Source organism: Symphalangus syndactylus, chromosome 20 (genome assembly GCF_028878055.3).
Source record: "Symphalangus syndactylus isolate Jambi chromosome 20, NHGRI_mSymSyn1-v2.1_pri, whole genome shotgun sequence".
Lineage (NCBI taxonomy): Eukaryota > Metazoa > Chordata > Mammalia > Primates > Hylobatidae > Symphalangus > Symphalangus syndactylus.
Window position 1 is genome coordinate 65,124,180 of NC_072442.2, and position 23,848 is coordinate 65,148,027.

The 23,848-nt window shown below is 48.2% G+C and overlaps 1 pseudogene; it reads right to left on the minus strand.

The window, feature by feature from the left end:
• Nucleotides 1-23,848, minus strand: part of LOC129469493 (pre-mRNA-processing-splicing factor 8-like) — a 35,270-nt pseudogene extending 11,422 nt beyond the window's left edge.

The following is a 23,848-nucleotide window of genomic DNA, read 5'->3' on the forward strand; positions in this document are numbered from 1 at the left end:
CTGTACCTGAGGTCGGACTGGGGGATGAGCACATGGCCCATTGAGAGCATGCCGAGTCCACCCAGCTCCTTAGGGGTGTAGAACACAACCGGGGGGAACCGACTTGGCATCTTGGAGTTGAGTCCAATCTTGATACGTGTCTGGATCTTGTTCTCACACTTTACCAGTAAGTCCAAGAGCTCTTGGGTGTTCACCACAGCCTCCCGAAAGTATGTCATAAGGCCAATGAGAGCTGTATTCCACTTATTCACAATCTAAAGATAGTAGAAAAAAAAGTAAATTACAGATGAGCCAGGGGCGGGGAGGGTGGAGACTACTTGATCCAGTTAGTTTTATCCCTACTAGTCAAGAAAGATTTGAATTCAACATCATTAGTCACTAGGGAAATAGCAAAACCACAATGAGGCTGGGCACGGTGGCTCATGCCTATAATCCCAGCACTTTGGGAGGCCAAGGTGGGAGGACTGCTTGAGCCCAGGAGTTGGAGACCAGCCTGGCCAACATGGCAAAACTCTGTTTCTACTAAAAATACAAGAATTAGCCAGGTGTGGTGGCAGATGCCTGTAATCCCAGCTACTCAGGAGGCTGAGGCAGGATAATCGCTTGAACTCGGGAGGTGGAGGCTGCAGTGAGCTGAGATCTTGCCACTGTACTCCAGCCTGGCAACAGAGTGAGACTCCATCTCAGGAAAAAAAAAAAAAAAAAAAAAAAAAAAAAAAAAAAAAAAAAAAAAAAAAAAAAAAAAAAAGAAAATGGTTCCCCTGGGCCAGGCGTGGTGGCTCACACCTGTCATCCCAGCACTTTGGGAGGCCGAGGTGGGTGGATCACCTGAGGTCAGGAGTTCAAGACCAGCCTGGCCAACATGAAACCGTCTCTACTAAAAATACAAAAATTGAACCCAGGAGGCAGAGGATGCAGTGAGCTGAGATCGCACCACTGCACTCCAGCCTGGGAGACAGAGTGAGACTCTGTCTCAAAAAAAAAAAAAAAAAAAAAAAGAAAAAGAAAAAGCACACCAGATGGAGCTATACAAACTAGTGAAGAACACCAGGAATAGTAAGTGTGTGGGTAAAATGCAAAAAATATTTTTTCTCATTTTGCAATTTCTACAAAAGATAAAGGCTGTTCAAAGCAAAAAGAGTAACAAAGTATTATAGCACTTATATTACATGTACAATTAAAATGTTATGACAAAACTACTACTAAGAGTGGGAGCGGAACCTCAAGTGTATTATTCTAAGGTTCTTGTACTATACGTGAAGTGATCCGTAGTAGACTAATGGTCACAACAGATCACAGTAAGTGAGGGATGTATACTGTAAACCTTAGAGCAAACAATTAGAAAAAAACCACGTAGCCAAATAAGTGAAAGTGGAGATAAAGTCACAAAACAACTAAATTCAGAAAGCAGGACAAGAGAAAAGCAGAAAAAATAATTTTAAAAAATAATAAGACGGTAGATTTAAACTGAGCTACACTGCCACAGTGATAGTTACATTAACCTTAATTGAGGTATTTAGACCATTTGTAAGGCAAACATTGTCAAACTGGATTTAAATAAAAAGGCCGGGCATGGTGGCTCACACCTGTAATCCTAAGCACTTTGGGAGGCTGAGGCGGGCCTTGGGGTCAGGAGTTTGAAACCAGCCTGGACAGCATGGTGAGACCCCGTCTCTACTAAAAATACAAAAATTAGCTGGGCGTGGTGGCGTGCGCCTGTAGTCTCAGTTTCTTGGGAGGCTGAGGTAGGAGAATTGCTTGAACTCGGGAGGCAGAGGTTGCACTGAGCCAAGATCATGCCACTGCACTCCAGCCTGGGCAACAAAGGGAGAGACTCCATCTCAACAAACAAAAAAAAAGATCCAACCATATGCTGTCTATAGGAAATAAACTTTAGTTACAAAGACACAGATTAACAGTAAAAAGATGGAAAAATACACCCATGCAAACACAAAACAAACCTGGAGTGGCACTACTGATGTAAGACAAAGACTTCAGACCATGGAATGCTATCAGGAATACAGAGGGATATTTGATACGATAAAGTAGTCAACTTGTTCAGAAGACCTAATGATCCTAAATACATTATGTAACTAGTAACAGAATTTCAAAAATGATGGACCTGAAAGACAATAAACTCACAGCTATAGCTGGAGCTTTCTCTCAAGCAAGACAGGGTCTTGCTCTGTTGCCCAGGCTGGAGGGCAATGGCACCATCTCTCTCCACTCATTGCAGCCTCCACCTCCCAGGCTCAAGAAACTCTCCCACCTCAGCCTTCCAAGTAGCTGGGACTACAGGCATGTACCACCACATCCAGCTAATTTTTGTATTTTTTTGTAGAAATGGGGTTTCGCTACGTTGCCCAGGCTGGTCTCAAACTCTTGTGCTCAAGCAATCCACTAGCCTCAGCCTCCCAAACTGCTGGGATTACTGGAGAGTTCTAATACTCCTCAGTAATCGATAGAAGTATACAAAAAATATCACTAAGGATATAGAAGACTTGAGCAATGTAACCAATTGACTGGCCCTGATGTTTGTAAAACACTCAACCTAACAACAGCAGAATACAGATTAACAGATATTTTCCAGCACACATGGGACGGGCACCAAGATAGACTGTATGCTAGGACATCAAAAAGTCAGCCTTGGCCGGGCGCGGTGGCTCACGCCTGTAATCCCAGCACTTTGGGAGGCCGAGGCGGGCAGATCACAAGGTCAGGAGATTGAGACCATCCTGGCTAAGACGGTGAAACCCCGTCTCTACTAAAAATACAAAAAAATTAGCCAGGCGAGGTGGCAGGCGCCTGTAGTCCCAGCTACGCGGGAGGCTGAGGCAGGAGAATGGCGTGAACCCCGGGGGGTGGAGCCTGCAGTGAGCCGAGATCGCGCCATTGCACTCCAGCCTGGGTGAAAGAGCGAGACTCCGTCTCAAAAAAAAAAAAAAAAAAAAAAAAAAAAAAAAAAGTCAGCCTCAGCCAGGTGCAGTAGCTCATGCCCGTAATCCCAACTCTTTGGAAGGCTGAGGCAGGAGGATCACCTGCACCCAGGAGTTTGAGTCCAACCTAGGCAAGAGTGAGACCCCACCTCTAAATTAATTATTTAAAAAAAAATCTTGATACATTTTTTAAAACTAAGATATCACATAGAACATCTTTCCTAATCATAATGGAATCAAAGTAGAAACTAATAAGGGAAACCCCCAAATATGTAAACAGCATAGTTTGAAACAACCTAAGGTGGAATATGAACTCATAAGGGAAATTAGAATATACTTTTAACTAAATAAAAATGAAAACACAACATATTAAAATGTGAGGAATGGGGCCGGGCACGATGGCTCATATCTGTAATCCCAGCACTTTGGGAAGCCAAGGCGGGTAAATCACGAGGTCAGGAGTTCAAGACCAGCCTGGCCAACATGGTGAAACCCTGTCTCTACTAAAAATACAAAAAAAAATTAGCTGGGTGTGGTGGCAGACACCTGTAATCCCAGCTACTTGGGAGGCTGAGGCAGGAGAATCGCTTGAACAGGGTAGGTGGAGGTTGCAGTGAGCCAAGATCCTGCCACTGCACTCTAGCCAGGGTGACAATGTGAGACTCCACCTCAAAAAAAAAAAAAAAAAAGGGGAGGAATGCAGCTAAAGCAATGCTGAGAGGAAAATTTACAGAAGTGAATAATTCTATTAGAAAAAGAGAAAGGTTGGCCAGGCATGGTGGCTCACACCTGTAATCCCAGCACTCTGGGAGGCTGAGGCGGGTGGATCACGAGGTCAGGAGATCGAGACCATCTCGGCTAACACGGTGAAACCCCGTTTCTACTACAAATACAAAATTTAGCTGGGCGTGGTGGCGGGTGCCTGTACTCCCAGCTACTCAGGAGGCTGAGGCAGGAGAATGACATGAACCCAGGAGGCAGAGGTTGCAGTGAGCCGAGATCGCGCCACTGTACTCCAGCCTGGGCGACAGAGCAAGACTCTGTCTCAAAAAAAAAAAAAAAAAAAAAAAAAGAGAAAGGTCAGCCGGGCACGGTGGCTCATGCCTGTAATCCCAGCACTTTGGGAGGCCGAGGCAGGTGGATCACGAGGTCAAGAGTTCAAGATCAGCCTGGCCAAGATGGTGAAACCCTGTCTCTACTAAAAATACAAAAAAAAATTAGTCGGGTGCAGTGGCAGGCACCTGTAATCCTAGCTACTCAGGAGGCTGAGGCAGGAGAATCGCTTGAACTCAGAGGGCGGAGGTTGCAGTGCGCCGAGATTGCGCCACTGCACTCCAGCCTGGGCGAGAGAGTGAGACTCCATCTCAAAAAAAAAAAAAAAAAAAAAAAGAAAAAGAAAAAGGTCTAGGCCGGCACGGCGGCTCACACCTGTAATCCCAACACTTTGGGAGGCCAAGGTGAACGGATCAGGAGGTGATCAGGAGATCGAGACCATCCTGGCAAACACGGTGAAACCGTGTCTCTAGTAAAAATACAAAAAAAAAAAAAATTAGCCGGGTGTGGTGGCGGGCACCTGTAGTCCCAGCTACTCGGGAGCTGAGGCAGAAGAATGGCATGAACCCGGGAGATGGAGCTTGCAGTGAGCAGAGATCGCGCCACTGTACTTCAACCTGAGTGACAGGGCGAGACTCCGTCTCAAAAAAAAAAAAAAAAAAAAAAAGAGAAAGGTCTAAAATTGATAATCTAACCTTTTACCTTAACAAACTAGCAAAGGGATGGCTATGATAAGAGAAGAAATCAATGCAACAAGGCCAGGTGTGGTGGCTCACACCTACAGTCCCAGCACTTTGGGAGCCCAGGGGGTGGATTACCTGAGCTCAGGAATTCAAGACCAGCCTGGGCAACATGGCGAAACTGTCTGTATCCAAACTACAAAGAAAAATCAGCCAGGCATGGTGGCATGTGCCTGTGGTCCCAGCTACTTGGGAGGCTAAGGTGGGAGGGTCTCCTGAGCCTGGGAGGCAGAGGTTACAGTGAGCTGAGATTGCGACACTGCACACCAACCTGGGTCACAGAGACCCCATCTCAAAAAGAAAAAAAAAATCAACGCAACAAAAAAGAGAAAAACCATAAAAATTAATGAAACCAAAGCTGTTTCTTTGAAAAGCTCAATAAGACAAGATAGCAAACCACAAAATACCAAATGATATAGTCAAGACTTTAAGGCAAAAAATGTCTTCTGAACAATGATTGAGGTGAAAGAGTGCGTTGGCTGGAGTTACGATAGTAACCTGCCTTGAGCAAATAGTATTCAGACGAGCAAGGAGAAAAGACTGCAGGTGAGATAACAGCTCAAACCCTACTATGAAAGCTAGACTGAGCATCTCGCATGTCCACAGGATGGGACAACCAGGCAGATCTACAGAAAGGAGGGGGGCTGGGTGTGGTGGCTTATGCCTGTAATCATAGCACTTTGCGAGGCCGAGGCAGGCGGATCATGGGGTCAGGAGTACAAAAATTAGCCGGGCATGGTGTCAGGCACCTGTAATCCCAGCTACTGAGGAGGCTGAGGCAGGAGAATTACTTAAACCCGGGAGGCGGAGGTTGCAGTGAGCTGAAATTGTGCCACTGCACTCCAGCCTGGGCAACAGAGCTAGACTCCGTCTCAAAAAAAAAAAAAAAAAAAAAAAACGAGAGCCAGGGGCCACGATGAGCTAGATATTGGGGTAAAGGCAAGTGGACAATTCCCATTAGGTTTAGTAAATTCTCTGACTGCACTTGGAATGGCTGATGTGTGTAACGGAACACAGTATTTCTGTCGTAGTTAACAGTGCTCTATCCCTGAAGGGGAGGAAGCATAAATTCCTGAGGAGCCCAGTGTTCCTTTACTAAATAGCAGAAATTCCTGGGAGATAAGGGGAGGCAGGAAGGAAAATAATATTTACTCAGGTCTACATGTACTAGGTAACATGGTTAAGAAATTTAAATATATTATACCTCTTATGTCTTCATAAAAAAACAAGTTATAGAACTTGCCCATGACACAGCTTTTTTTTGTTTTTTTTTTGAGATGGAGTCTCACTTTGTCACCCAGGCTGGAGTGCAGTGGCGCAATCTCAGCTCACTGCAACCTCCACCTCCGGGGCTCAAGTGATTCTCCTGCTTCAGCCTCCAGAGTAGCTGGGACTACAGACATGCACCACCACGCCTGGTTAATTTTTGTATTTTTAGTAGAGATGGGATTTCACCATATTGGCCAGGCTGGTCTTGAACTCCTGACCTCGTGATCCACCTACCTCGGCCTCCCAAAGTGCTGTGATTACAGGCATGAGCCACCGCACCCGGCCTATTTATTTATTTTTAAATATAAACAGGATCTTGCTATGTTGCCTAAGTTGGTCTCGAATTCCTGGGCTCAAGTAGTCCTCCCACCTCGGCTTCCAAAAGTGCTGGGATTGCAGGCATAAGCCACCGTGCCCAGCTTTATCAAGCAATTTATCAAGTAATATGGCTTACTAAATACCCCGTTTCATTTAATTCTCACAAAAGCCGTCTGAGCTAGATCATATCAGTATCCCTATTTTACAGATGAGGGAATTGAGGCCCAGCATGGGCAATTTTCCCAAGATCCCAACTAGTAATATGACAAAGGTATGATGTGAACCCCATCTGACTCCAGAGCCTGTGCTTCTAACCAGTAGAGTCAACTGCATCCTAACCCTCTCAGACACTCCTCCACTCCTCAGCCTCTAACTTCTTATATCCAGTTCCCTGATGCCTACAATTCTTTCCCAGGCCAATGGCCTCTTCTGCTCTCTCTTCTCTCCCCTCTTCCAGGATCTCAATGGGGTCCAGCATTCTTTTTTTTTTTTTGAGACAGAATCTCGCTCTGTCACCCAGGCTGGAATGCAGTGTTGCAATCTCGGTTCACTGCAAGCTCTGCCTCCCAGGTTCCTGCCATTCTCCAGCCTCAGCCTCCCGAGTAGCTGGGACCACAGGCGTCCGCCACCACGCCTGGCTAATTTTTTGTATTTTTAGTAGAGATGGGGTTTCACCGTGTTAGCCAGGATGGTCTCGATCTCCTGAACTCGTGATCCACCCGCCTCGGCCTCCCAAAGTGCTGGGATTACAGGTATGAACCACCGCGCCCGGCTGGGTCCAGCACTCTTGATTCCCTTGCATCCAATCCCTTACCACTCCACAACTGTCTTCTAACAGAGCTCAATTCCTTAATCACCAGTGTAATCTATCCACCTTCTCCATCCCTGTCACTGAGTAGTTGGGTGATTCTGGGAAAAATAAATGCTCAGAGTTGTCTTCCCAAAACCCACCTGAGCTCTCAACACACCTTCCAATCCCTCTCACTTTCTTCAGCAATCATCATCATACCCTAATACCATCAAATTCACTACGTACAACTCTTTCCCCTAACTCCAGCCCAAGCAAAGCTGAAAATCTCAAAATCCTGTTATAGCTTCCCACTAACCTCATCTATATCCACATCTTTCCAGACCTCTTTCCTGTTAGGGTCAAAGGATTTTTCCTCTGCTTGCTCTTTATTCTATCCCTAGTGAGACCCTCTGCACCTCTGCTCATCAATTACCTACTTTTCTTTTCTTTGAGATGGAGTCTTGCTCTGTCACCGAGGCTGGAGTGAAGTGGCACGATCTCGGCTCACTGCAACCTCCACCTCCCGGGTTCAAGCAATTCTCCTGCCTCAGCCTCCCGAGTAGCTGAGATTACAGACACCCGCCACCGCGCCTGGCTAATTTTTTCATTTTTAGTAGAGACGGGCTTTCACTATGTTGGCCAGGCTGGTCTCGAACTCCTGACTTGGTGATTTGCCCACCTTGGCATCCCAAAGTGCTGGGATTACAGGCGTGAGCCACTGCGTCCGGCCAATTCCACACTTTTCTATTGTACACTGAACTGCTACTGGGCTCCTTAATTAAAATATACTCGAGTCACTGTCATTCAAAAACACCTGCACTGACTTACAGCTCCCTCTAGGTGGCATCTGATGTCCTTCCTTCTCTTCAACTGGCAAACAGATTGTCCTTCCTGTCTCCACTCACTTACTTCCCATGAAGCCTCACTCACTGCCATCTGGCTTCCACCCCTACTATTTCTGTAACAGCTCCTGCTAAGGTCACCAATGACGTCCTAACTGCCAAATCCAATGGATACTTTTCAGTCCTTATCTAACCGAAATGCTCTTAGGCAACTGACACCGCTAAGCATCCACCCCAATTCTGGACACGTGTTCCTGAAAGCCTTGGTTCCAAGACCCAGCACTCTCCCACAGGTTCTGGCCACACTTAATCTTGGTATTCCCCACAGTTCCAAATTCGTCCCTCTCCTCTTCTCTCTCTACATTGTCCCTGGGTGATGTCACTCATTCTTGAGCTCTTGACCTTTTGTGGACAGGCTCCTAAATCTACATCTTTAATCCAGACCTGTTCTCCATGCTTCTTCAGATTGGCACTCACCTAAGAACCTCTAAGTTATCCCTGACTGCTCTTACCTTTCTAGTTTCATTTCTCTTCCTTGAATGTCACACTCATACTTTTTAAATCGAATCTAACAGATCATCAATTACAGAGGCACCACTAAGGGAGCAGAAGGAATCGGGAATCTACGCATGTGTATATATGTACTTAAATATGTATCTTGGAACTGAAGAAATATGGTATAAATAAATACCTGGGGAAATCTCCACCTGAATGTTCTCAGGAATTTCAAACTTTATATATCCTAAACTAGATTTCTTTATCTTCCGTCCTAAACCTGCTCTTGTTCATGTAGTCTTCCAGTTGGTGGCACTAACATCCACCTAGTCACCCACGCCAAAATCTGCACATCTTTTTTTTTTTTTTTGAGACGGAGTCTCGCTCTGTTGCCCAAGGCTGGAGTGCAGTGACGTGATCTCGGCTCACTGCAAGCTCCACCCCCTGGGTCCACGCCATTCTCCTGCCTCAGCCTCCCGGGTAGCTGGGAATATAGGCGCCCGCCACTACGCCCAGCTAATTTTTTGTATATTTAGTAGAGACGGGGTTTCACCATGTTAGCCAGGATGGTCTCGATCTCCTGACCTTGTGATCCACCCGCCTTGGCCTCCCAAAGTGCTGGGATTACAGGCGTGAGCCACCGCACCCGGCCTGCACATCATTTTTGACTTTTCTTTGAGCATCCCAGGACCACAAAGTTCTGCTGATTTTATCGGCTAACTTCTTATCAAATCTGTTCCCCTCTTCCTACCTCTACTTTCAGTGCTCTCATCATTTTTACTGATTTATGTATTTTTTTGGAGACAGAGTCTCACCCTGCTGCCAGACTGGAGTGCATTGGTGGAATCTCGGCTCACTGCAACCTCTGCCTCCTGGGTTCAAGCGATTCTCCTGCCTCAGCCACCTGTGTAGCTGGGATTACAGGTGTGCGCCACCACGCCCGACTAATTTTCATATTTTAAGTAGAGATGGGGTTTCCCCATGTTGGTCAGGCTGGTCTCAAACTCCTGACCTCAGGTGATCCACCTGCCTGGGCCTCCCAACGTGCTGAGATTACAGGCGTGAGCCCCCACACCCGGCCTGCTCTCATCGTTTTTATCTGGACTTCTTCAGTGGTCCCCAAACCTGGTCTCCCGACCTATCCTTTCAGGTACATCCTTCTCACAGCTGCAAGAGTGAATCATCTAACACAGAAATTTGACAAAGTCTACATCTGTAGTGTGGGAAGTTAAAAAAAAAAAAAAAAAAAAAAAAAAGAAGAAAAACAAATCTAACAAAGTCACTCTGTGCTTAAGACCCTTACATAATTCTTCCTAAGGTGTGTGATGCCCTCCATGTCCATGATATGGCTCTCCACTATTTATCCAGCCTCATCTCTTAACATTCCCAATTCCATAATTTACTCCAGCAAACCTTGAACTTTCCATGGTCCCATGTACACCAAGCTAGTTACATCGCCACACTTCTGCCTAAAGGAATGCTCTCCCTCACCTGCCTCATCACATGCTACTTCTTTCAGGAATCCTTTCCTCTTCCACTTCCAGACTGGGCTAGAGCAATCACTAACTCTAGTGCTCTCAGATTCCCAGATACAGGTTAATCTAAAACCCAAAATGCTCAAAAAGCCGAAACTTGGCCGGGCGCGGTGGCTCACACTTGTAATCCCAGCACTTTGGGAGGCCGAGGCGGGCGGATCACGAGGTCAGGAGATCGAGACCACGGTGAAACCCCGTCTCTACTAAAAATACAAAAAATTAGCCGGGCGTAGTGGCAGGCGCCTGTAGTCCCAGCTACTTGGAGAGGCTGAGGCAGGAGAAGGGCGTGAACCCGGGAGGTGGAGCTTGCAGTGAGCCGAGATTGCGCCACTGCACTCCAGCCTGGGCAACAGAGTGAGACTCCGTCTCAAAAAAAAAAAAAAAAAAAAAAAAAAAAGCTGAAACTTTCTTGAGTCCCAACGTTCTGAGCACCAACATGATGCTCAAAGGAAATGCTCATTGGGGCATTTCAAATTTTGGATTGGGTATCCTGAACCTATAAGTATAATGAAAATATTTCAAGGCAGGGCACGGTGGCTCACACCTATAATCCAGCACTATGAGAGGCTAAGGCAGGAGGACTGCTTGAACCCAGAGAGTCTGAGACCAGCCTGGACAAGAGAGTGAGATCCCAGCTTTACAAAAAATTTAAAAATTAGGCCAGGCGCGGTGGCTCACGCCTGTAATCCCAGCACTTTGGGAGGCTGAGACAGGCGGATCACAAGGTCAGGAGTTCAAGACCATCCTGGCTAACATGGTGAAACCCCGTCTCTACTAAAAATACAAAAAATTAGCAGGGCGTGGTGGTGGGCGCCTGTAGTCCCAGCTACTCGGGAGGCTGAGGCAGGAGAATGGCGTGAACCTGGGTGGTGGAGCTTGCAGTGAGCCGAAATTGCGCCACTGCACTCCAGCCTGGGCAACAGAGCAAGACTCCGCCTCAAAAAAAAAAAAAAAGAAAAAAAAATTAAAAATTAGCCAGGCATGGTGGCATATGCACCTGTGGTCCCAGATACTCAGGTGGCTGAGGTGTGAGGATCACTTGAGCTGCAGTGAGCTATGATAGTGCCACTGCACTCCAGCCTAAGTGACAGTGAGACCCTGTCTCTAATAAAAATAATGAAAATATTAAAAAAGAAAATCTGAAATCCAAAACATTTCTCGTCCCAAGAATTTCGGATAAAGGAAACTCAACCGTAATGCAACAGTTCTAAAACACAATAGAACGTATCCTTAACAGACTTAACTAAAAAACAGAAAACATTCTGCTCATGCAAATGCCACACATTTGGAGATATGAAGGTCGGAATGCAAGAAAAATGTTATAGCTAAGAGTTACTCTAATGGAAACCAGAGGAAGGTAACTTTTTTTTTTTTTTTTTTTGAGACAGAGTTTTTGCTCTGTCGCCCAGGCTAGAGTGCAATGGTACGATCTCGACTCACAGCAACCTCCGCCTCCCAGGTTCAAGCAATTCTGCCTCAGCCTCCCAAGTAGCTGGGATTACAGGCGCCTGCCACCAGGCCCGGCTAATTTTTGTATTTTTAGCAGAGACGAGGTTTCAGAACCACATTGGCCAGGCTAGTCTCAAACTCTTGACCTCAGGTGATCCACCAGCCTCGGCCTCCCAAAGTGCTGGGATTACAGGCATGAGCCACTGTGCCCGGCCAAGGTAACTTTTTAAATTTTGTGAAAACTTATGTAGCTGAAAATTCCTCAGATTTTTCTTTCTCAATTCCAGTTGCCTTCAGCTGGGCCTCTGAAGGTAAGTGAAGGAGAAATGAACCCTGAGATGCCTTATGAGTGCTGCTTTTTCACAGGTTCTCTATGCCACTGGTTAACATGACTTAGATAAGCCCCTGAGAAAATGCAAAAATAATGCTTTTCTGTTCAAAATAATAAATCCAACTTTTACTCCTGCCTTAATTTAGAATCATCACAACTCCACAAGAAGGAGACTACAGAATTTCTACAGGGAATGCTCAGAAAATAACTATGAAGCGACCTGACATACTATAAGCCGCTATTGCACAGAGCATGGAAACTGGCACACTAAGCAAAGAGGAGAAGGAAGAAGCCAGCAGGGGAAGAAGTGAAAGGGATGTGAAATGAGCAGAGGACAAGAGGGAAGCTGGGGATGATGGCCTTGTACCTTGGTGAAGGTGGTGGAGCCAGAGGCCATGAGAATTTGACGCACACGGTTGTGGAAGCGCTGCATTGACTCATCATCCACACGCAGGAAACACTGAGCTGTGCGCTCCTTAGTAACCTAAACCACAAAGTCAAGGTGAACTTGTCTGAGGAACTCCCACAGAAGCAAGAGCCAACTGTGCCCACCACTCAGCCTTTCAACCCAACAAGGCTCCGGTGACTGACCCAGGAAGTACAGGCGCGCTCATGTCCCTCTCAGCCCCTCCCAGGCTGTACCTCATTCTGCAGGTTCCAGACCCCGTCCTTGTGGGTGAACTCCTCATAGCTGGTGCGGCACTTAGGCAGGATGCGGCACTCGAAGCCACACATGTTGAACAGCAGGTTGGGGTTGTCCTTACTGTACACAGACACGAAGCTGTTCTCCCACTGAACTGTAGTCACTGACCGTGGCAAGCGGTTCTTGATGTCCCAGAATACTGCCCGGCCTCTGCCCACAGAGAACATATGGTCACATCAGTTTCTTGGAAGGAACTTCCCTTCAAAGGCCAACTGATGATATCCTGACACAGCCACGCCTCTCCCATCCAGGACACAGCCTCAGGTATGCCCGCTCTGGGCCCTTAGCCTATGTCCTTCCAGCTCACACAGCCCCAACCTAGACTCACAAGTTAACATCATGTTTCATGAGGCGCATGCGGGCATCTCGGGGCCAGCACTTCTTGTTATTATAGCCAACGATGTTTTCATTGTTGGGGTCAGGGTGCTCTGTCAAGTAACGTTGAATCAGGTCCCGAGCCTCATCTGCTGTGAACCTACACCAGACCAGGTACATTGCTGAGGCCCCAATACACTGAGATTTGGGACACCCACGAGTCCTCCAGCTCCACAGATGAAGACCCCACCCCATCCTACCCCCACCCTCCCCAGGCTTCATTACATTTTATTTAATTTTAATTTTTTTTTGAGACGGAGTCTCGCTCTGTTGCCCAGGCTGGAGTGCGGTGGCGCAATCTCGGCTCACTGCAAGCTCCGCCTCCCAGGTTCACGCCCTTCTCCAGCCTCAGCCTCCCGAGTAGCTGGGATTACAGGCACCCACCACCACACCCAACTAATTTTTGTATTTTTTTAAGTAGAGACGGGGTTTCACCATGTTGGCCAGACTGGTCTCCAACTCCTGACCTCGTGATCCGCCCGCCTCAGCCTCCCAAAGTGCTGGGATTACAGGCGTGAGCCACTGCACCCAGCCTCCTCCTCAGCAAATTCTGAGTCAGTGAGCCAGACAACCACTCCACACACAATTCCGTGCTACTGTGCCTGAGACACACCTTATAGTTGATGACGACATTGTTCTTGGCTGTCATGTAGTCGGCTATGTTGTGGTCCACGATGAGGCGCAGCAGCCTATTGAGCAGGGTCAAGTCGATCTTCTCATACATCTTCTCAAAGCGGGATTCTAGCATGACATTGCACTCGCCTTCACTTGTCTCCCACACGTCCTGCAGGTTATTGATGCCTGAGGAGTAGCAAGGCAGGTCTCCAGCAGGTTAGAAATCCTCTTTCAAGACTAGCCCCACAGTAACTATCATTACCTTCCATAACCAATCCCACTAAGAGTCCATGTATTCATCTGGATTGCTTTAACTATGAGCTTGTCCTCAGTTTAACATGAACACTACTTCCCTTTATTACCACGCATCAAGAGAGTAAACCAATCATGCTGCCCAGATGAGAATTTCAACGTAGAACTAAATTCCTCCCCCGTTCCTCACAGGGCAATCTCAGGAAAGTTCTACCTTGACACCACTTGTAAACAAGCAGCGGAGGTGGTTCTGTGTCAGCAGGCTTAATCCAGGGTGGGAACAGGCGGCGCTTGTCGGCTTCATACCACAGGTACTGGTCCAGGTAGGCATCAGTTATTTTCTCCAGGGGCTCAACGTCATATACTGGAACGAGGTGACTATAGAGATCCATGAACTCAATGCCCACCTGTGGGACAAGGAGGCTGGTTCACACCAATCCACCAATCACCTGAGGCAACTGCTACCTTTGGTAGCACCAAAAAGAAAACTTGGGAGGCCTCACTCACCTCTTTGAAGGCTCTCTGTGTGAGGAGGTGACGCTTGATGCGAGACAGCGCCTCGTGGGGGTTATCATAGGCCTGCTCGATCAGACCTAGCTCCTCCCTCTGAGACTGGTTCAATCGAGACTTCACACTGATAAAAGCAATGGGAAGGGTGAATGGGAAAACTAGGAGGAAGTAAAACCAGAAAAGACTGGGGCTACACCTTCTTTCTTTGGACTCTGAGGATGATGCCATTCCCTGCTGTCACCTTCCCAGCAGGAACCTATCTACCCTACTACTCACCTATAAGCTTCCTTGAGCCGCTCCAATGCCAAGATGAGCAACTTGGTGTCATGCTTATAGGAGAGTGGGGGGAATGGGATGGGTGAGAACCTGCGGCTTTCCAACCAATGCACTGTGGTGGTATATACTGCCACTGCTTCCTCCGCTGTGATGTAAGGCCCGTCCTGCAAGGTGGACATGAAATTAGCCTCCTGCTACAGCCTGATCCCCCCAAAACAAGGTTCAGTCACAACTCTACAGTCCTCCCTCCTGCCCACTCCACCACTCACACCCAGCCCAGCCTACTCTGCCCAACCTTCAGGTAGTTGTGCTGCCGCTCCTGTTCTGCCTTCAGATAGAGCCGGGTGAGGCGGCCCAGATTCTTTTTACAAACAGTCTTGTCCACGGTGGCCCCTCGGCGGATCCGTTCTCGGTTGTAGTGGGCAGTGTTGGTCCACCAGTCAGCCTTGGCCTTCACATATCGAAGGATCATATTCTCTATGGGCGTCGGCAGCCCAGGGACCTAAAAGTCCAAAAAGCACAATCAAGCCAGGATCAAGCCAGGTACTGTGGCGCACACCTGTAGTCCCGGCTACTCAGGCTAAGGAGGATCGCTTGAGCTCAGGAGCTTGAGGCCAGCCTAAGCAACATGGTGAGCCCCCTCTCTCAAAGGGAAAAGAAAAGAGATGGGAGCCAGATAGCCCCCTAATGATTCCCGAAGTGGTAATCCTAACCTAAAGACGGATGTTTACACCTCCGAGGAAATAAAGAGACACCCACCTTCCAAGGAATGTTGGCTTTCCAGCAGCGCCAGGCTTCACTGAGGTGCTGCAGGATTGTCCGGGCCTTGTTCTGTTTGATCCCCTCAGGCATCATGTCCAGAATATCATGCATCACAGCTGCCCGCAGCTCAAGGTCAAAATGTGACTCCACTCGCTGCTTTGTTACTGTCTTTGCCACCCCCTTTGAGTGTCGACCTGGAAGTAGAGCGTCCCAAGAGGATTACAAGGAAGATTCCTTGCTTTCAGTAAGGGTCTCTACCTTCATGCTCCTCACTCATTATGGTTATTAATAAAATTAGGTATTAACAAAGCGTCCCTGTGCCCAGCATACGCAAAAAGACCCGCTACCTTAAACATTCACAACTATGCTTCTGAAGAATTTCCACTCCTGCAAATGCATGACTGCCTCTCAAGGCCCCAGAAGGAAGCCCAAGAAATAGAATACTAGGTCAGACTCATTTGAGAACTGGACCTAAAGGCAATCTAGTAGGAAGAGTGCTCATACAAGAGCAGGGAACAGACCCAAACGGGCAGGTACCTTTGAAGCAATAACAGGAGGAGCTGGATACAGAGAAAACCACTCACCTTCAAACTGCCGGGCCAGGAGGTTGCCCAGCCATCGTTCCAACAAAGGGGTAATGCCACGCATGAAAAACAGCCAGACTCGCCAACCGGCAGCCCAGAAGCCACAGCCAGGACCCTTCCCTACAGGGCCCTATGATCCCAAGCAGAAGTTAAGAACACAAGTTAGCAATGCATTTTAACAACAATAAAAACCTGGGCAGAGATGGGGCATATATGTATAATATACACATAGATGAACATATACATGGCAGTAGAGGGGTAAAAAGAAAAAAAAACTCTGGGACCTCAACATCTAAAACAAAAGGGTAAATGAGAAACCTTAAGGCAAAAACCAGGAACTAAGATTGCCCATGTGAATTTAAAGGAGCAGTAAGGACACGCTCATAGCTGCTCTCCAAATAGGTCCCTGGAAAGAGCCCTGTCTAAATGTATAAATGAAAAAAGATCTGAGAAAGTTAAGTCCAGTGAGGCTGGGCACAGTGGCTCACACTGGTAATCCCAGTACTTTGGGAGGCCGAGGAGTGTGGATCACCTGAGGTCAGGAGTTCAAGACCAGCCTGGCCAATACAGTGAAACCCCGTCTCTACTAAAAATTCAAAAACTAGCCAGGCATGGTGGTGCGCGCCTGTAGTCTCAGCTACTTGGGAGGCTGAAGCAGGAGAATCACTTCAACCCGGGAGGCGGAGGCTGTGGTGAGCCAAGATTGTGCCACTGCACTCCAGCTGCGGCAACAGAGCAAGACTCAGTCTCAAAAAAAAAAAAAAAAATAGCCAAGCGTGGTGGTGGACACCTGTAATCCCAGCTACTCGGGAGGCTGAGGCAGGAGAATTGCTTGAACTCAGGAGGCAGAGGTTGCAGTGAGCCGAGATCGTGCCATTGCACTCCCGCCTGAGAGACAAGAGTAAGACTCTGTCTCAAAAAAAAGAAAGTCAGTAAAGTCAGGGTCTCACCGTGTTGAAACGATAATAGATGAGATGCTTCAGGTCCTTGCACATGCGAATCTGTCGCATCAGCTTGTATTTGTATCGATACATGCCCGTCAACTGCCCCACATGGGCAAATATATACTGTAATCCATCTGCCAGCTGCAATACAATTGCCCCATCAGACCTGGAGCTTAAACCAGCTCCACGGCCAGCACAGGCTTCCTCCAGCCTCCTCACCCAGGCAGGGGTTGGGAATACCTAACCTCACCTGGAAGGCATCCACATTGCCCAGCCGATACTGCACGTGACTATCCACCACCAGCTTAGTCAAACGCAGAACTTCCCGACACAGGTGGAAAGCATTCCCAAAACGAGATTTCTTTCTTTCCTGGAGAAGACGGAGAAGACGCAAAAAACAGAAAGAACATGAATGAGCAATGGACCCAACTGGATGTATGCCTTCATCAGTAGCCAGAGCAAAACAGCTGTCCGTCCCTGAAGCCCAGGAGGCCCCTAGGGTCCAATGCAGGCACCTTGGTGGTGAGCGTTTTCACAGGCTTGAGGTTGAAGTTGTAGTCCAGGTGCAGGTAGTTGAGGTTTTTGCGGTGAATGAGAAGGTTGAGCATGTTGTAGCCCTGGCGGCAAACCTGGAGCCCAACCTCCACCCAGTCCAGCTTTGTGGACTGAAAGAATTTGGTGGCTTTGAAGGAGCGGAACAGATACCTGAGGTGGGAACATGGAGAGTAAGAGTCAGCCTACTGATATCTCTGGAACAGAAGTCTGCGCAGGGGCCCTGGGGCACCTTACCTCTTCTTTTGAGCCTTAGGGGGCCGATGCTTCAGGGCATTCAGCACATAGTACTTAAGCAGCTTCTGGTAGGAGACCCTCACTTTCACAGGCTGCCCGGCAGGACAATGCTCCCGATACCTACAAAACTAAGCCCACCAGAGTTTGGCCATCTCTTCTTCCAGCCACTCTGCTAAAGGCTGCAAGCCTTGGGTTGTCTACCATTTTTATGGGAAAAAAAAAAAAAAAAAGAATTAAAAAAAAAAAGGCTGGCTGGGCGCGGTGGCTCACGCTTGTAATCCCAGCACTGTGGGAGGCCGAGGCAGGCGGATCACGAGGTCAGGAGATCGAGACCACGGTGAAACCCTGTCTCTACTAAAAAAAAAATACAAAAAAATTAGCCGGGCGTGGTGGCAGGCGCCTGTAGTCCCAGCTACTCGGAGAGGCTGAGGCAGGAGAATGGCGTGAACCCAGGAGGCGGAGCTTGCAGTGAGCCGAGATTGCGCCACTGCACTCCAGCCTGGGCAACAGAGCAAGACTCCGTCTCAAAAAAAAAAAAAAAAAAAAAAGGCTACATGCCCACCTAGTTGGAGTCTTTTCTCCTATACATCCACTATCATTCCCCCTGCCACAGGGAAAACCTTACCAGTTCTTGACAAGGGGTATGTCCAGGGCCCGACGGGTGCGACCAGAGCGTAGGTTGAAGGGCCGCGGGGCCCAGAGCAGGGCAATGCCATTGGCTGTATTGTCTGTATAGAGGGGTGTGTCCTTCAGGAAGGGCTCCACAAACTCCGGGAGCTCAAATTCCTCATCATCATCCGGCAATGGTTCCTGACTCTGAAAAAGGAATCCCTCTAAGGGTTTAGCTCCTGATGAACTAGGCACAGACTGAAGAGGAGGGAAATTCTCTGGGGCCAAGCACAAAGCCTGTATCTGCCATGGAAACTGGGCTGTCTGACAAAAGCAGCCCTGAAGTGCCAGCGCAAAGGAAACCAAAGACAGCAAAGAACAAGACAGGGCCACCAGGAAAGCAAGAGTCACTTCTCACACCTCAACTGGCCACCACCAGAAAGCCTCCCAACGGAGCCCCAACATCACAGGAGGTCAACATTGCAATCATCTCCCACTCAAGCTCCAAACACTGGGCCTGGACACAACGGAACACAGATGAGCATCAGAAACATTATGGTAAGCTTAAGAAGCCAGTCACTGAAGACTACATAGTGTACGATTCTATTTCATTCTATTATATGAAATGTGTAGAATAGTCAAATCTATAGACAGAAAGTAGATTGGTGGTTGCGTAAAGAAGTTGGGGAGAAATGGCCAGTAACTGCTAAGAGTTTCTTTCTCAAGTAATAAAAATATTCTCGGCCAGGCGCGGTGGCTCAAGCCTGTAATCCCAGCACTTTGGCAGGCCGAAGCGGGCGGATCACGAGGTCAGGAGATCGAGACCATCCTGGCTAACATGGTGAAACCCCGTCTCTACTAAAAATACAAAAAATTAGCCGGGCGTGATGGCGGGCGCCTGTAGTCCCAGCTACGTGGGAGGCTGAGGCAGGAGAATGGCGTGAACCCGGGAGGCGGAGCTTGCAGTGAGCCGAGATCATGCCACTACACTCCAGCCTGGGCAAGACTCCATCTCAAAAAATAAAAAATAAAAAAAATAAAAATATTCTCAAATTGCATGTCGTGACAGTTGGGACAACTCTGAGAATAAGCTAAAAACCATCAAATTACACACTTTAAATGGGTAACTTGTATGGTATGTTAACTACATCTCAATATAAAGACTAAAACAAACAAACACAATAGAGACAGACCAGGACAGATTATCTAGAGCACCCAAGAAGAGAACCATAAAGTCCAAAAAGAGAATCACGGAAACCAGGATTATACCAATGACATGTTTTAAGGCAAATGCTGAATTCTCATATTCGCTTATAGCTCAAGGGGAACACTTAGCAAGACGGAAAACACGTCTCCCTCCACCTGAGTGTTTAGTAACGTCAGCCAGCCTCAGGTATTTCTCCTGGAAGAGCTGAGGGAAAGTGTCCCTTCCCTTCCTCACCTTGACCGAGTGCCTATGGGAGATTGGGTTGATCAAAGGGTCAAAGTAGAAAGCTGGCAAATCAGGATCCTCAGTTTTGATGAATACAACATTGGGAGTATGGTACCTAAAATGAAAGGAAGAGTCAGCCAAAGTTCTCCGGCCCTGGCCCAACCTAAACAGCAGCCTTCTCCTTTCCAAATGTTGTGTTCCAGGTCTCTTACCAGGTGAGGTGGACATGGTGTGGAAGATTGTTGTACAAGTAAGGAAAAGCAATCTTCTATTCAGTGCGGATAGGCTGCCGGATGATAATCTTGTTAATATCGTTGAATTCATTCCAGTCTTCATCCCTAGGGTACAACATCAAGAATAAGCAGATTTTTTTTTTTTTTTTTTTTTTTTTTTTTTTTTTTTTGAGACAGGGTCTCACTCTATCACCCAAGCTGGAATCCAACGACATGATCATTGTTCACTGCAGCTGTGACCTCCTGGGCTCAAACAATCCTCCCACAGCTCAGCTTCCCAAGTAACTGAGACTACAGGAAGCTGCGAGTGTCACCACACCCAGCTAAATTTTTTGGTAAAGATAGGGTTTTGCCATTTTGCCCAGGTTGGTCTCAAACTTCTGGGCTCAAGCAATCCTCCTGCCTCAGCTTCCCAACGTGCTCAGATTACAGCATGAGCCACTGCACCTGGCACAAAAAGACTAATTTGGAAGTTATATCAGGACTTTAAGAATCAAGATTACATTTTATTCAACTCAAAATGTCTAAAATCCCTCATCTCTCCAACTCACTGTAGGTTGATGTCTCGAACAAGAGGTTCAAATTTGGGGCCTCCAGGAATGGCCATATTGAGTGCCTTGGACGTAAAGAAGGCCTTCAAATCAAACAGGTAGAAGTAGTTGTCATCCACCAAGTCTGTCAGGAGCTGATTAGCCAGGCGGTAGAGAGTTGACATCATAGGTAGCGTGAACTGCCAGCGTTGGTACGTGGAGCCATTTACATACCTAGGTAAAAAATGAAAGGCCCACCTCAAGTAAGCAGCTAAACAAACCCATACCACCTACTGATCTCCCAGGACTCCTGCGTTTCCAGAACTCCTCCCAGGAGGAGTATCTCCATCTACCACTCACTTCCTGCTGTCCCTCAACGGCTGGTGGTCATAGAACCAGTCCAACACAGGGGCGTCCTCCTCAGGGTCCAGCTCTAGCTGAATGGCCTCCAGTGGCTCAACATCTAGGATGTTGTCAGCATAGTCCAAGGGCGGCTCCTCGTCATCAAAAGGGGGAAAACGCATCCTCTTGAAATGCCTCCTATCTCTTTTTTCTCGGCGCATCATAATCCACATTGACCTGGAAGGCAAGAACGTCACAGAACCATTTCTACCCACTGCCTCCCAACCACCACCACCACCCACCCACCATATTTCAGCCTTTCTCACCCCCACTGGGAGATGTAGACAGGTTCAATGACCCAGGGAATCTCATTGACGAAGGAAATGGCTCCAGTGATGTGGTACAGCACAGGCACATCCCGAATCTGCTCCCAAGGCATAGGCATGTTCTCCAGGAGTTTGAGGACTGCGTGGGGCATGTACTTTAGGGCACTGGCACATTAGAAAAAGAGAAGGCTATTAGAAATGACAAGGTGTTCTGCTACCTGTCCCATGCAGAGAAGCCACATGTTCATGTTCCACAGTAAATCCTACCTTACAATCCAAACTCCCAAACTTAGCCCACAGGCCCTTCCTAACCAGAAACCCTGCCTCTCCCTCTCCAACTTCACCTTGCGCCACTCTTCTTCAACGTCATAATCCCACAGTGCTGGTATCAGCTCCTCTAAATCAATGGCTATCCCTCTGGAGACAGCTTTGCGGCTGTCTCACATCCTATTCCCTCCGCATCTTCTCATAAATCGTAATAAAGTATTCACCATACTTCACTATCAGCACTTGTCTCATGTCTGTCAGGCCACTCGACTGCACACTGCAGAAAGGCGGAGATTGTTACCCTCTGCTCGCTACTATATCCCCGGCAGCCAGCACAGTTTTCAAAGTATTTTTTGAAATAGCCAAAACTTCCAGTTCATTACATGGTAGACATTTTTGTGTCCAAATAGAACAGGAATCTGCTAAGACATCTGTACCTGTACTCGCCCAGTTTAGAGCCACAGAAAAAACAGGAGTAGGGAAACCTCTGAAATTAAATACCCCAACCACAGAATTCAGGTCCCTGAGGAGTGACAGGCTGCACTATGCCCAGTATCCCACTCTGGGCTTCAACCAGCTCAACCATAGGGACATCTTATTTTTATTTTTATTTTTTTTTTGAGACGGAGTCTCGTACTTTTGCCCAGGCCAGAGTGCAGTGGCGTGATCTCCTGCCTCAGCCTCCCGAGTAGCTGGGACTACAGGCGCCCGCCACCACGCCCGGCTAATTTTTTGTATTTTTTAGTAGAGACGGGGTTTCACCGTGTTAGCCAGGATGGTCTTGATCTCCTGACCTTGTGATCCGCCCACCTCGACCTCCCAAAGTGCTGGGATTACAGGTGTGAGCCACCGCGCCTGGCCAGGGACATTTTATAATACCATCAACAGGACAAATTAAAGCACCAGTCCCAGATAGGGAAGAGAGGGGAAACAGACCGCATAAGTGGAAGATGTAGAAATTATCAGAGACTCCTACCGGTTTTCTTCTTTCTCTTATATCCACCAAAATGAGCTGTCAAAGCACCAATCCAAGACTGTGGGACAGGGAGAAGGGAAAAGGGCCAAATTCCAAATGAATTTATTTCAGGATGTTCCTTACCCCAGGTAAACCCTTTTGTCATGGCGGAACTTCCTGTTGGTCATGTCTCCATGGTCTCGAATGATCTTCCTGACATGTTCTGGGGGCATGTCTTCCTTCTGGGCATCCACAAACCCAAACTTCCGCTTTTCTGCATAGCGCTTGGCCTGCAATTGCTGCCATTTTCGAGCTGCAAAGGCACCTCAGTTTAAAGGTCTGCACACCCTCAGCCTAATCCTTTTCACCTCTTGCCCTAAGGTAAGCTCCTGTCAGTGAGTGTGAAGGAGGAGCAGGCAACCAGCAGGAAGAAGCACCCCTTGCCAATTCCCTTACCATTTTACTCTATTTTTCCCTCCATCACATTTATCACTATCTGACTTTTTTTTTTTTTTTTTTTGAGACGTCGTTTCGCTCTGTCTCCCAGGCTGGAGTGCAATGGTGCGATGTCGGCTCACTGCAACCTCCGCCTCCCGGGTTCAAGCCATTCTCCTGCCTCAGCCTCCCCAGTAGCTGGGATTATAGACACGCGCCACCACACAACTCATTTTTGTATTTTTCGCACAGACGAGGTTTCACTATGTTGGCCAGGCTGGTCTCGAACTCCTGACCTCAGGTGATCCGCCCGCCTCGGCCTCCCAAAGTGCTGGGATTACAAGTGTGAGCCACGGCGCCCGGCCTGACATTTTTATTACAGAGCCTCAAGGTTTTGTTACTGTCTATCTCTCCCGCTGTAATTTAAACCCCGTAAGGACAGGAATTTTGTCTCCATTACTACTGTACCCCCGCTGCATCAGCGCTTGCAAATAATACGGCCTTAAAACGACTTGATGAAAAGTTAAACGGGGATAACAAGGGAGCTGACACCTCAGGAGTTGCCCAAACGGGGAGGGTCCCCACCCGCCTGCGCGCGCGCACACCCGCCCCGCCTCCGGCCCGCGCGCCGCTCCACACCCTCGCCTCACCTTTCTCCTGCAGCTTCTCCTCTGACATGTAGTCCGGTAGCGGGGCTAGAGGGCCAGGCACCGGGTTACCCGGCCCTCGATAAGGAAATACTCCGGCCATATCCGGAGAATCTGGGGAGCGGCGGGACAGAAAAATTCACTAACCACAGGCCCGCGCCCACAAGAAGCGCAGCAGAAAGGCGTCCGGGGACCCCGGCCTGCAGTCCCGCCACGCAGTGCATCCAGCCCCGCCCGGCCTAACCCCTTCGGTCACTCGGCCCGACCCGACCACGCCTCCCGCAGCCCGGCCTTAAACGCCTGCCACGCACCCCACAGCCCCTCACACTGGAGGCCGCTTGTCCCGTAGCGCAATGGCGCCCAGTCTGCGTCCGCTCCGCGTTCCCAGCGCCGGGAAGTGCGCAACCCGAGTTCAGCAGTTGATCCAATCGGCGCCGAGATGCTCAGATGGATTAGTGAGGCGACCAATGAGAGTTGCACACTGCGCCGAGGAGGCGGGCCCAT